Source organism: Oryx dammah, unplaced genomic scaffold, assembly GCF_014754425.2.
Source record: "Oryx dammah isolate SB20612 unplaced genomic scaffold, SCBI_Odam_1.1 HiC_scaffold_19, whole genome shotgun sequence".
Taxonomy (NCBI): Eukaryota; Metazoa; Chordata; class Mammalia; order Artiodactyla; family Bovidae; genus Oryx; species Oryx dammah.
The window spans coordinates 39,941,202-39,955,697 of NW_024070203.1; the positions used below are offsets into that span (position 1 = coordinate 39,941,202).

The following is a 14,496-nucleotide window of genomic DNA, read 5'->3' on the forward strand; positions in this document are numbered from 1 at the left end:
TATACACATATAGACATTCTTTTCTAATATTCTTTTCCATTATGGTTTATCACGAGATACTGAATATAGTTTTCCCTCTGTCTTTCATTAGGACCTTGTTGTTTATCCATTCTAAATGCAATAGTTTGCATTTACCAACCCCAAACCCCCAGGCCATCCCTCCCCCACCCCCTCTCCCCTTGGCAACCACAAATCTGTTCTCTATCAGCCTGCTTCTGTCTCATAGATAAGTTCATTTGTGCCATATTTTAGATTTCACATATAAGTGATATGCTACAGTGTTTGTCCTTCTCCTCCTGACCTACTTCACTTAGTGTGATAATCTCTAGTTACATCAACTACGCTGTTCACTGCTGACCTCCCACACTTTTCGGCTGAAGGTGGCATCAGCTACAAGCTGCAGGAAACAAGAGAACAAGTTTCCATTTTGATAGATGATGCGTGTCATTATGCCAGATGAATATGGAATGCCTTCTACCGTGAAGGAGGCAGGAATCTGCAAGATCAAACTAAACCCAAAATGAAATCTTTGTACAGGAAACAATTTAAAAGGTCGATGTGGGTTCTCCCCTCAGGTATGCAAATATGGCAGAGTTTACCCAGTTGGCATCAGTCAGCCTGCTTGATTGTTTTTTAAAAAAAGCCCTTCTTTCGGGTTCCATTGTAACCAGCGCAGTGATGCCATATCCCTTCTACCAGCAATAGACTAGAGGAAAAGCCAGTCTTCTGCACTAAATCATTAGGGGGGGGCATGCATGAACCCTGGCTTTTAAGCTTCATTAAGGCTCTGATCTTCATGGAGTACAAATCCAGGTTTACGGAAAAGCTGCTTCATGAAGGGAACTGGAAGAATCTTGGTCATATTCTCAAGCACATGTAGACAGGTCACTTTCAACTCTAGATGGATGGTCACAGACCATCCATTCACTGTAGACTTGTACAGGGAGTCCCCATTCTCGTATTTGATTGTGTCATTGCTCATAACCATAAAGTGTCCAGTTCCGGGGCCCACAGCCCACCTGTGTGTGACTGTGTGCACTGGGGTGATGGGATGGGGTGGCAATTCATATATGGATTTGGTCTTTCCTGCTTTGTCTCTTTTTAAAATACCGGCATCAACAAATGAACTTATTTACAAAATGAAAACAGGCTCAGACACAGAAAACAAACTTATGGTTACCAACAGGGAAAGATGAGGGAGGAGTAAATTAGGAGTTTGGGATTAACAGAGACTATTATACATACTAACTATACTATTATACATACTAACTAATACTACTATACATAAAATAGATAAACAAGAAGGACCTACTGCATAGCATAGGAAACTATGTTCAATATCTTGTAATAATCTATAAGGGTAAAGAATCTAAAAAAGGATTATATATAATATATAAATACTTATATATATATGATGTGTATACATATTATACATATGTGTGTATATATGTATATATGTGTATATATGTATGTATGTATATATATATATATATATATACACCCAACAAACACACATCTGAATTACTTTGCTCAACACCTGAAACTAATACAACATTGTAAATCAGCTATATTTCAATTTTTTAAAAAGGTAACACTCTGCTCAATGTTATGTGGCAGCCTGGATGGAAGGGGGTTTGGAGGAGAATGGATCCGTATATAAGTATGGCTGAGTTATTACAACATTATTAATGGGGCATACCCTAGTACAAAATAAAAACTTAGTTTTTTTGGAAAAAAGTAACAGCATTAAGCTATCAAGACCCACTAGTTAAATAAATTGGTTTACTTCCATTTACAACTGTATATTGATCACTTATAACATGTGCACCAGGATCTGGGCTGGAAATAACAAAAAGTTATTTTTGTTAATAATAAAATGATGAGTGATCCAGAAGCTAATGATCCAGGAGAGGAAGCCTACATAGAAATAAGCAGATACAAGTGATGACCCCAAGGCAAGTTTCTGAAGAAGAGGGAATGTTTACTTCTCACTTGGTGAGAGAAGACACCACTGAGCTGTGATGTCTGAAATGACTTTGAAAAGAAGATGAAGAGTTTATCAAGAGGAAAAGAAGAAAACAAGTGTTCCCTACATGGAATCTCATCTGCTTGGCCGCTCTGCACAGGACAAAGTTGAAATCTGTGCCTATCCAATCTGGCCTTTGCCATAGTTCTCACATAAAGTCAGCAAACCCACAAGGAAGCAGATGTTGAAGCAGAGAAGGAATCTTGGCTCTTGGTGAGGATGCTCTTAGATCCCCAGCAGCCATTGCTTCACCATCTAAATGACGTCGTTCTTCATGGCTCAGGCTATAGAGATGCTTCCAGTGATTGTTGTCTGATTCTGGCTTGGGGGTCAAGGGGAGCCTGTGCTGGGGTCCGTTATCTTGCCATGGCTGTGGGGGGAGGGGTGGTTAACTCTCAACATAAGCACATCCTGGGTTTCTATCAGGGTCTTCCCCGTTGCTGCTGCTACACCACCTTTCATGATGGGGGAGGGGCCAGTGCAAGGGTTGCTCACGTGATCATCTGTGGTTTGAAGAGGACAGCTGCAGGGCAGCTTATGGTGGAAGCAACCTTACCACCAGAGGTAGAGGGTTAATAGAAGCAGCTACCCCTCTCAGGAAGAAACTTAGGCATATATAGGCATTTAGTGTTAGTTGCTCAGCTGTGTCCAGCTCTCTGTGACCCCATGGACTGTAGCCCTCCAGTCTCTTCTGTTCATGGGATTTCCCAGACAAGGATACTGGAGTGGGTTGCCATTTTCTTCTCCAGGGGGTCTCCCCTACCCATGGATCAAACCCAGTTCTCCTGGCATTGCAGGCGGATTTTTTCTGATCTGAGCCACCAGGGAAGCCCCAGGAAGAAACATAGTTTGGCGTAAACCCAAGCAGCTCTGAAAGAGATACAGATAATCAAGGAGCATCATCGTGAGCAACTGAAATACTTCAAGGTTTTTAAAAACCATCATAATGGTCAGGGGCTGGGTGGTGGAAAAATGAAGCCCCATGTAGCAATAACTCTTCATATAAAAATAATCAGACCAAAGCAGCTTATCAAAGATAGACAGCAGTGGAGTTTGAGAACTAAGTTTTCCAAGAAAAGTAGAGAGATCTGATAATGTTAGAAATTTCCACAGGGAAGATGCCCCATGACTGCAGTTGAGAAAATTTGATGGAAAAAGCTTCTCCTGTTGCTTTTAGCCAATCTTTTCCTCAGATTTCCAAATAAGAACTTGACTTTTCTCTGGCATCTTGACTTGTCTGATTGCCTTTGCAGGAGGCTGGCTTTTCTTCACAAAATTGTTACATGCCATGTGACTACCATTGATTGTCTGCTATTGCAACCAAGTTCTGGAAGACACACTGCCCCCCCATTTCAGGCCAGCACTGCAGTCAGTTCCCCCTGTACCTCCACTCTTCACAATGCAGACTCAGAGGAAATCCTCCTCTGACAGCTGGGCTGCTGGATGGAGCCAAAGGTGGTCACGTCCATCTGCTCTTTCCTGAGAACAGATGTTTGGTATCAGCATCCTTACAGGTTGGTGCCAAGCCATCCTGCATTTACAGCATCTAGATTAGAAAGCAGCTAGGAGGACAAATCAGAGGGGTGTGTGTGTGAGTGTGTAGAAGGCAGGGAGATAAGAATGATGTGCTTTCAAACTCTGATTAATGCATATGTGTGGGATCTAGAAATACAGTATAGACGATCCTGTTTGCAAAGTAGAAATAGAGACATAGACATAGAGAACAAATGTATGGATACCAAGTGGGAGAGGGAGGCAGTGGGAAGAATTGGGAGATTGGGATGGACATATATACACTATTGATACCGTTTATAAAATACGTAACTAATGAGAACATACTGTATAGCACAGGGGACTACTCAGTGCTCGGGAGTGACCTGAATGGTAAGGAAATCCAATAAAGGAGGGCATACATGTATGTATGGCTGGGCTTCCCTGGTGGCTCAGGTGATAAAGAATCCGCCTGCAATGCAGAAGACAATGGGTTCAATCCCTGGGTCTGGAAGATCCCCTGGAGGAGGGCTTGGCAACCCACCCCAGTACTCTTGCCTGGAGAATTCCATAGACACAGGAGTCTAGCAGGCTACAGTCCATGGGGTCACAAATAGCTGGATATGACTGAGCAACTAAGCACAGCACGTGGCTGATTCATTTTGCTGTACAGCAGAAACTAACACAACATTGTAAAGCAGCTATACTCCAATAAAAATTAATTAAAAATAAAAGACACAAAAATAAGTTTACAAAATAATAATAAGTAAAAGCCAATAACCTCCAACAATATATTAGTAAATTGCAGCCAGGGAACCATCATTCATCCCATCACGCCTCCATTTCCTGACCGAGCAAGTGAAGACTAATAAAGTGATAGCTCTCTGGCTGGATCCTATTTTGACTCATCCTCAACTGGCTTTCACACCTTCATATTCATCTAGGTGTCTGTGTGTCTGTCTCTGTGGTACCCAGAGCCAGGTGCCAGTGACCTGCTCGGAGCAGTGACTGGCTCACCTTTCCCATTACTGAGCATGCAGTTCTATTCCCATCAGTCCCTGGAAAGGCAGCTCTTTGTACACATTAACCCTCCAGGGTGGCCTCAAGCCTCCAGGGCGCTAAACAGTAAAGCACTCAGCCCCTCTGTGTGGTACCCAAGGAGAGCCGGTGCCCCCGCCTGCCTGCCTTACTTGGCACCCAGGGGGCAGCACCCAGGGCTCACTGTTCTCCCTGGCTTGGAGTTCCTTCCCTCTGTCGTGGCGTTCATGACATTCTGATCCATCCTGGGTGATGATTATCCCTTTTTAGGGACTATATAAGAACATATCCTACAGCTGCTGCTCGGTCGCTCAGTCGTGTCCGACTCTGTGACCCCAGGGACTGCATAGCCCACCAGGGTCCTCTGTCCATGGGATTTCCCAGGCAAAAACACGGGAGTCAGTTGCCATTTCCTTCTCCAGGGGATCTTCCTGATCTAAGGATCTATCCCAGGTCTCCCGCATTGCGGGCAGATTCTTTAGTGTCTGAGCCACCAGGGAAATATGTAGTTATTTGACCAGTAGCAGTGGGATGGCTGTGTTTATACATCTCACACAGTTCTGACTCCTTCCTACTCTGGCCAGTTGATGCACCACTGTCTACTAGGCAAGAACGTGGCCACCAGCAGTGCAGCTGGCCACATGCAAGAGAGGCTCCTTGCCCATGTTCAGTTATCTGTCCTACACCTCACTGGAGACACAAAGGTCCTCTCATTTGACACATGACCTTGCACACTGCCCCCAGAGCTTATGGAGATTGGTTCACATAAAACCTTTTCCAAAATGAGAAAGCTCATATCCAAACGGTACCCTCCAGGGAAGTTATCAATTCCTGTCTTTCCAAGAAACTCAGGATTTTTCTCAGTACTTGTCATTGGTGTCAACAGCATGAAAATTGATTTCTGTAGAGGTATGGAGTTACAGAGCATCTCCCCCGCCAAAAAAAAAAAAATTAACCAGCATGAGTAAAGGTAGCTTCATTTGGTCCTGTCCCCAAGAGGAAGTATCCACTGATTTTAAAATTAAAGATAATGAACATAAACCAAGTTTAATGTCAAATACGTATCTTTCACTCTATAGTCACATCAAAAATATGTATACGTTGCAAGTTATGACAGGTTCTGGGAAGAAACAAGACATAAGAAAGCTTCTTTCTGTGCTGACAGTGCTCTTGCAAAGGTGGTGAATGTTCCTAAAACCTGCCAGACTTTCTGTACGAAGTGTGGCAAGCACCAGCTGCACAGAGTGACATAGTACAAGAAAGGCGAGGATTCTCTGCATGCACAGGGAAAGTGGCATTACGACAGGAAGCAAAGCGTCTATGGTAGGCAGACTCAGCCAATTTTCCAGAAAAAGGCTAAAACTACAAAAAACACTGTACTGAAGCTTGAATGTGCTGAGCCCAACTGCAGATCTAGTATTAGTCATTCAGTCGTGTCCGACTCTTTGCGACCCTGTGGACTGTAAACCGCTGGGCTCCTCTGTCCATGGGATTCTCCAGGCAAGAATACTGGAGTGTGTTGCCATGCCCTCCTCCAGGGGATCTTCCCTACCCAGGGATCGAACCTGAGTCTCCCACACTGTGGGCAGATTCCTTACCACTGAGCCACCCGGGAAGTAGATCTAAGAGAATGCTGACTATTAAAAGGTGCAAGCATTTTTGATCTGGGAGGAGATAGGAGAAAGGGCCAATTGATCCAGTTTTGAGCTTCATATTTTGTTTTATTATGAAGACAATAAAAATTTGAGATTGTTTACTTAAAAAAGGAAAGAAAGAATGTACAAAACACAGAGTCAAGCACACACACACACAGCACACACACCCCAGAAGTGACACAGTGAGACTTAAAAAGCAATAGAAAAAGAGGCAATGACAGGCCCATCAGGGGATGAACTTTGGAATAACATCACTGTCTTATCATTGATTTCATTCTGCCTCGAGGGTCGTTATCCTCAGGCAACTGCTAACTTATATACAAACATCTACTAAAAAAAAAAAAAGTTCTTTTTAAGGATCGCAAAACTCAAACTCTTCAACCTAGACTAATTGATCCATCATTAAAAGAGTGACAAGTAGACATTATGTGTCTCTGGAGGTGATGCAATAAGAAGACATGGCACCATCTATGCAATATCTTGGACTAAGTGATCTTGGACTGAAAGTGTAAAAATACAAGAATAACAGAGTAAGTTAAACCTTACCAGAAGGAAGTAATCAACCAATCTAGGATGTGGAAAATAGCATAGGGAAAATGGGAAGAAAAAAAAAAGGTAGGGGAGAGGGAACTCATAAAATTTAAAAGAGATTTGAAAGACCTATTGGGCTTCTCTTGTGGCTCAGTAGTAAAGAATCTACCTATCAATGCAGGAAACTCAGGTTAGATCCCTGACCAGGGAAGATCTCCTGGAGAAGGAAATGGCAATCCACTCCAGTATTCTTGCCTGGAGAATCCCATGGATGGAGGAGCCTGCAGGCTACAGTCCATGGGGCTGCAAAAGAGTCAGATATGACAGCCACTAAATAAGAACAATCACTAAGGAAAAATCACTAAGCTAGGGAATCATCACTTGGATGTGCCCATAAGTGACACATATGACATGATGTCTAAGATTTGCTTTTAAATACTCTAGCTAAAAAAAGAAAAATGTTGCGTGAATACCTGAAACTTAATTAGATCATTTTTATTTTAGTTGATTCTGGATGGTGAGTAAACAGGATTCATAATAGCATTCTCTTTACTTCTGTGTATGTTTGATTTTTAAAAACCCATCTGCTAATAAAAACCTTAGGCACGGTTGTCAACAGGCTTTCCTGTCAATGCCTGCTTTCAAAGTTGCTTTACTGTCCTCTTAGAAAACTCCTTGCTGGCATATTTCCCGATGCCTGAGGAAACACTCCAGAATTCCTACCAGGAATCCTTGGAACAGCCTCAGCCTACTTCACTGTTTTTTCAGTAAATGTTGCCAAAGCCCCAGAGCAGAAAAGAGTACCTATATGGGGCTTCCCTGGTGGTCCAGTAGTTAAGATTCCATCTTGCAATACAAAGGACACTGGTTCGATTCCTGGTCCAAGAGGATCCAATTTGCCAAGGAAAACTAAGCCCATGTACCACAGCCACTGAGCCTGTGCTCTAGAGCCTGAGAGCCACAACTGCTGAAGCCCCCATGCCCTACAGCCTGTGCACTGCAGCAAGGAGTAGCCCTCACCCACTGCAACTGGAGGAAACTTACATGCAGCAAAGACCCAGCACAGCCAGAATATAATAAAATCAACAAAACTTTTTTAAAAAAGAAGATAGCTATAAGCAGAGGTTTAGTTCAGTTCAGTCGCTCAGTTGTGTCCGACTCTTTGTGACTCCATGGACTGCAGCACACCAGGCCTCCCTGTCCATCACCAACTCCCAGAGTTTACTGAAACTCATGTCCATTGAGTTGGTGATGCCATCCAACCACCTCATCCTCTCTCATCCCCTTTTCCTCCCACCTCCAATCTTTCCCAGCATCAGGGTCTTTTTCAGTGAGTCAGTTCTTTGCATCAGGTGGCCAAAGGATTAGAGTTTCAGTTTCAGCATCAGTCCTTCCAATGAATATTCAGGACTGATTTCCTTTAGGATGGACTGGTTGAATCTCCTTGCAGTCCAAGGAACTCTCAAGAGTCTTCTCCAACACCGCAGTTCAAAACCATCAATTCTTCAGTGCTCAGCTTTCTTTATAGTCCAGCTCTCACATCCATGCATGAATACTGGAAAAACTATAGCTTTGACTAGATGGACCTTTGTTACAAAGTAATGTCTCTTCTTTTTAATAAACTGTCTAGGCTGGTCATAACTTTTCTTCCCAGGAGCAAGCAACTTTTAATTTCATGGCTGCAGTCACCATCTGCAGTGATTTTGGAACCCAAAAAAAGAGTCTGTCACTGTTTCCCCATCTATTTGCCATGAAGTAACGGGACCAGATGCCAGAATCTTATTTTTCTGAATGTTGAATTTTAAGCCAACTTTTTCACTTCACTCTTTCCCGTTCATCACATGAAAGGTAAATGTAGGGAAGTGAGAGTAAGACGAATTGGGGGTGTGGATTGGCATATATACATTTTTGATACTACGTATAAGACAGACAACTAAGTGACAATGTGCTGTTTAGCACGGGGAACTCCACTCAGTTCTCTGTGGTGACCTAAATGGGAAGGAAATCCAAAAAAAGAAGAGATTATATGTATACGTATAGCTGAGTCACTTTGCCGTATAATAGAAACTAACACATCATTGTAAATCAGCTATACTCCAATAAAAATTAATTTTTAAAAAAGGTAAGAATTAAAAAGATTTTTAAAAAGAAGGATAAATGAGCAGGTACCTAGACGTCCCCCTGACCACAGCCTCCACCACCACCAATACTATTTGCTAACAAAGAAAGAAAACATCCTCCTCTACTGTCTATGCCATTCTAGAAGAGTCACCCGTTGGATTGACGAATAAACCTCCATAACTTGACTCTCAAATAAATCTTCAGACTAAAAGATTTATAAAACCACAAAAATTCCACCATTTAATTTCACCTCTTTATCTTTCCTTGTTAAACTTCAGTGGGGTAAAAGGGCTAGGCATTTGGGCTACATCTTTCAGAATGTAGAGAAATAGGAACACAGAGAAAATGTGATAAGTAGTAAGGAAGGAATGGAAGGGTCCCATCCCTGAGGACTGAGAAGGGAACAGAATTTACAGGGATAAGGGTGGCTACCAAAAGGCAAAACCGGAAAATTTAATCTTTTTTTCAGCTATTTCAAGTATGACTAAAAAGTCTATATTCCAAGTCATAGAGAGAGTCATCAAACTGAGTTAATGGGAGAGACCTGCTGGATGGGGAGATAAAACAAGCATGAAAGATGGTATCCACCAGCACCCTGCTTATACTTTTGTTGGAGGGAGAAAACTTACGGAGCTGAGTGAAACAGTCAGGGCACAGTTGCTTGTGAGGCAGAATGCTGTTTGCCCCACATGGGGTCCAGTCATAGTGTGTGAGTTGCCATTAGCAGGATGAGCAAGCAACACCACTGAGGTGGAAGAGGGGACTTCAAGGAGGAGAAGAAATATCCACTGACCTCAAAGATAAGTAGGTTTGGACCAGCTAAGACTTCTCACAAGAGAGAAACAGAGCAGAAGTATGCAACAAATATTTGCCGGGTGCCAATTATGTAGCTTACTCCTTGGAAAAAAAGTTATGATCAACCTAGATAGCATATTCAAAAGCAGAGACGTTACTTTGCCGACTAAGGTCCGTCTAGTCAAGGCTATGGTTTTTCCAGTGGTCATGTATGGATGTGAGAGTTGGACTGTGAAGAAGGCTGAGTGCCGAAGAATTGATGCTTTTGAACTATGGTGTTGGAGAAGACTCTTGAGAGTCCATTGGACTGCAAGGAGATCCAACCAGTCCATTCTGAAGGAGATCAGCCCTGGGATTTCTTTGGAAGGAATGATGCTAAAGCTGAAACTCCAGTACTTTGGCCACCTCATGTGAAGAGTTGACTCATTGGAAAAGACTGATGCTAGGAGGGATTGGGGGCAGGAGAAAGGGACAACAGAGGATGAGATGGCTGGATGGCATCACTGATTCAATGGACGTGAGTCTGAGTGAACTCCGGAAGTTGGTGATGGACAAGGAGGCCTGGTGTGCTGCGATTCATGGGGTTGCAAAGAGTCGGACACGACTGAGCGACTTATCTGAACTGAACTGAATTATGTAGCAGACACTGTGTTGAGGCTGATACTGTATGAAGATGCTGTAACTGAAGCCCTCGCCTTCCCAAGGCGAATTGCCTGGTGTGGGGTCTGAAAGGTGCAGCATCTTTATCAAATGTGTGGAGACAAGGATGACTGGAGATGAGAGTGTGTATTCCAGAGAAACAGAATCAATAGGGGGTGTGTGTGTGGGTGTGGGGGGGTGTGTGTGTGTGGAGAGCGAGAGAGAGATTTTAAGAAATCTGTTCATGTGATTATGGTGATTATGGGGTTGGCAAGTGTAAATCTGCAGAGTAGGCAGGCAGACTAGAGACCCAGGAAGAGCTTACATTGCATCTTGAGTCCAAAGGCAGTCTGGAGGCAGAATTCCTTCTTCCTCCAGAGACCTCAGTCTTTTCTCTTAATACCTTCAACTGATTGAACACGATCCACCCACATTATGGAGAGAATTTACTTTACTCAAAGTCTACTGATTTAAAGGTTAATCTCTTCTTTAAAAAAAATGCCATCACAGTGACTTTTAGACCAGGGTTTGACCAAATATCTAGATGCTATGGCCTAGCCAAATTGACACATAGAGCTAACCATCACAGGGCTCCCCTGCTGGCTCAGTGGTAAAGAATCCGCCTGCCAATGCAGGAGACAGTTCAATCCCTGGTCCAGGAACAGCTAAGCCAGGCACCACAACTGCCGAAACCCATGTACCCTAAAGCCTGTGCTCTGCAACAAAAGAAGCCAGCACAGTGAGAAGTCTGTGCACCGCAACTAGAGAAAAGCCTGCTCGCAGCAAGGAAGAGCCAGCACAGTCAAAAATATATAAATTAAAGTATTTTTTAAATTAACCATCACAGAGTGGGACATATGTAAGGGCCATAGGTGGTGTGAAAGCCACCTATCTGTGTATGATTCTTGAGCAGTCAACCAGCAGAAGCCTGTAGGTTATGTTAGGGGCATATCTGGCAGTTTGGAGACAACACCACCCTGTCATCTTTACCCCAAGGTCACCAAAAACACCTTTACCTGACCCACCTCCCCCCTACCACCATCTTCTTGTGGCTGGCACTTCCTTCCCAGGAAGCCAAGTCCCACCCTCTGATGTTTACACCTGCTCGCCCACCCTGATAGGAAATGCAGGGAACCCTGGTGTTTTGCTTGCTGACTCTACAGCCAGGAACCCAGACAGCACAAGTCACATTTTGCCTTTTATAAAGCCCGGGTAAATAGAAAGGAAATTTCATTTTCAATTTTGAAGTCTTTTAAAGCAATTCATATTTTCTGTTTTAGGTCGAAATAAGTAACGACACTGACTCTGAAACGCAGCCGCCGAATTTGACTTAGGAAGCAAAGCACCACTGACAGCACTCTCTGCATCAACACGTCTCACTTACTTCCAGAGGGTGGACCGCACCTCCTCGCTTTTCCACGAGCCACGGAGTTCTCCGGGCACAGCCTACGTGTTATTAGCCTTGCTCACTAGATGAGTTGTAGGTGCTTGAGTGGGTATATTTTTAGTCGTTTCCTTCTTATATGAAGACTTGTAAATTGTACCTCCAAAATCGGCTTTTAATTTCTTAACAATATTTAATGTGAGGCATGCGACATGAGATAAAACATTCTGTGATAGCCTTCCACAGTCAATTCTAAGAGAAATGTGGGTTTGTATAGTTGAGGTATCAGGTCCCCATTGCTGCCTGCGGTGACCCCAGACCTGAAAGAGTTCACATGGTAGACGTCACCTGGGGTTTCTCAGCAGCAAGTTAGGTGCCATGACAGCTGATAAATGGGTACAGAGAGTGGATCAGGCTTTCAGCCTGAGTATGGATCAACTGTTCACCACCACCAGACAAAACAGGGAGTCCTCTTTTGTTAACTTTCCAAAACCCAGAATAATAGTATGGGAATCTAAATGTTCAGATGTGTGAATGACATCTTGTTCTTCCTGTGTTCTGAAAAATTATATATCATGGGTGTAAGAAAGAGTGAAATGACCAGTGGTACATCTTTGCCCTTTGGAGGGAATCTGGGTGTCTCTGAGGTTCAGATTTTCTACCCTTTATCCCAGACCTGCCATTGGCACCCAGACCTAAATATTACAGCTTATAGGTTCATGGGACAGAAATCACAACCATAAATCTGCAATCAGAAGTGTTGCTCTTAGTATATTCCAAAAAAGTATCAAAATGGCATGGAGTTCTCTATATACTTCTAAAGAAGTATATATACTTCTATTGATTCATCAGCTTTTCTTTCTTCTAACCTATTCCAATAACCAAGAAAGTAATATGGGAAACATAATTTCCCATGGAAGAAAAAGACTGTCTTGAAAACTCATCACTTTTTTTTTTTCATTCTTATCTTTCAATTACTATTTCCCACATCAAAATAAGCTTTGCTCACTTTGTGTAACAACCAAAATTGGTCCTCCTAGAGGCCATGAAATTGGGTACATGTACTATTTAACCCAGAAGTTGTTAACCTGGCCCATGAACCTCTGAGTCGGTCTACAACCCATCTTAAATGATGTCTACTTTTTTGTATTTCTATAGAGGCTTTCATTTCCTACTTCTTCTTCCAAGTCCATATATCTTATGAGATCGCCTTAAGACTGAAAATTTATGCAATAAGGTCCGCCCTGGCTCATGACAGTGTGGGCTTTCTGGAGGCCTGCTATACTCACAGCCTCCTCTGGACTATGTCTCCCATCAGTCAGCTGAATCCCATCACTTTTCATTCCACTGAATGAACCCAAATAAAAAATGAACAGGAAGTAGCAGGGAGTGGGGAGAAAGACCAGTCCAAGTCACCTTGTCCAGTTGAGGGAGGTGAATCCTCGGGGATTTCCTGATGTATCCAGAGTCCTGCTGTGTCCTGAGGGTGTGTTTTGTGGCCCAAGGAAGGAGAAGCTGGAGGACAAAGACAGGGAGGGGCTTGAGTCCCCAGCCCACCCCTGTGGTCTTGGAGAGTGTTGACGTCTCAACCCTAGAGAATTCCTCATCTCTAAGTATAACAACAATCCTTCCCTCCCAAGGGTAAGGTGAGGATTAGTTGGAAATGTACCACAATTAAAAGAGGCGGTTCTCACTGTCATGTCAGAGCAAGTTGGATCCTGTCTGGAGCTCTTGCTACCCATTCAAGTACTGTGAAAACCCCATGCAAACTCCAAACTCTTCCAAGTTTCCTAAAATATAGCTTGAAAAACTTGCCCATATTTAAGAGATTAGAAATAATATTCACTCAACAGTGCATTTTTTAATTTACAAGTAATTCTTACCTTCAAATCCAAGATGAATACATAGTATTACTAGGGAGGAAGCTAATAGAATATGTTAAAAAATGTAGAAAATCAGGAAGACAGAAGAATAAAATTAACATTTAAATATTTTAAACTGTCATTTCATCATCCCCTCCACACATACACACACATACACACACACACACACACAAACAAAACACAGTGAACCCTTCACAAAATATTACCGCACTAACTTGTGTTGCCTTCATATAAACTTGAACATGCTTCTGCGAAGCACTGCAGAGTCCTAGATCTTGTCTAACTGCAGATTTGAGGAGGAAATCCTTACATTAGTCATCTTTCTATGGATACTCAATATATGGAACTACTTGATATAGTATGTGTGTTTTTAGTTTTTAATCTCTCTTCATTGAAGTTATCACTGTTTCAAACCCCAATGCCATCAATTCATAATGATAATTCTAAAGTTCCAGAAATGTTGCCACTCATCAGAAGCAAGCCAGATAGGTCTCCTGTCTGCTCTCCCTCCCCTGGAGCTCCTCCGTACCTCTCCTAGTCCCACCAGTCTTCAGAAGTTATGCTTACTTGAGACCAATGGATGAAAAGGTGTACAGGCCTGTGCAGTAACACTCAGCAGCCACTCCTTGATCTGGGTAATTCCGACACAAAACTGTCAAGCTTGCTGCCTCTTTGTTGTTTAGTCGCTCAGTCATGTCTGACTCTTTGTGATCCCTGGGCTGCAGCCCTGGACTAGACTCCTCTGTCCATGGAATTTTCCAGGCAAGAATACTGGAGTGGGTTGCCGTTTCCTTCTCCAGGGGATTTCCCCAACCCAGGGATGGAGCCTCTGTCTCCTTGATTGGCAGGAGGATTCTTTACTGCTGAGCCACCAGGGAAGCCCCTTCCTGCCTCTTAGAAGTGAGCATTTCCAGCTTTTGCAGCTTCCTGTTT

At 43.1% G+C, this 14,496-nt stretch overlaps 1 long non-coding RNA gene across 1 annotated transcript in view; it reads left to right on the plus strand.

The window, feature by feature from the left end:
• Positions 1 to 13,677, plus strand: part of LOC120878612 — a 35,472-nt gene extending 21,795 nt beyond the window's left edge. The window contains exon 3 of the long non-coding RNA XR_005724588.1: positions 11,577 to 13,677. This is a non-coding gene — a long non-coding RNA (uncharacterized LOC120878612). The remainder of the gene's footprint in view (positions 1 to 11,576) is intronic.
• Positions 13,678 to 14,496: the final 819 nt, after the last annotated feature.